Here is a 294-nt window from a genome sequence, read left to right as displayed (position 1 = left end):
CGCGCTCTCCGCAGGCACTTTCACGGCCGCGCGGAGCTCTTATAGCAGCCGCGATTCGGGTCAGCAGCGGCAGCCTCTCGGCGCTCCTCCGCCCTCCTCTCCGCATCTTTTCTCCGGCAGCTGACGACAAAACTCGGCAGCCGCATCGGACGAGGAAGTGGCAGGTGGGCGAGTGGAAGGCTGCGGTGTCGCGGGCTCGGCTTGGCCCACCGGTGTTTCGGGAGAGGCCAGAAGCGAGCCCGGGGTCAACCATGGAGGTCGTGGGTGCGTTGGAAGACGGGGCGAAAGTGGCTC

Source organism: Rhipicephalus microplus, chromosome 2 (assembly GCF_043290135.1).
Source record: "Rhipicephalus microplus isolate Deutch F79 chromosome 2, USDA_Rmic, whole genome shotgun sequence".
Lineage (NCBI taxonomy): Eukaryota > Metazoa > Arthropoda > Arachnida > Ixodida > Ixodidae > Rhipicephalus > Rhipicephalus microplus.
Note: the sequence above shows the minus strand (reverse complement) of the source record.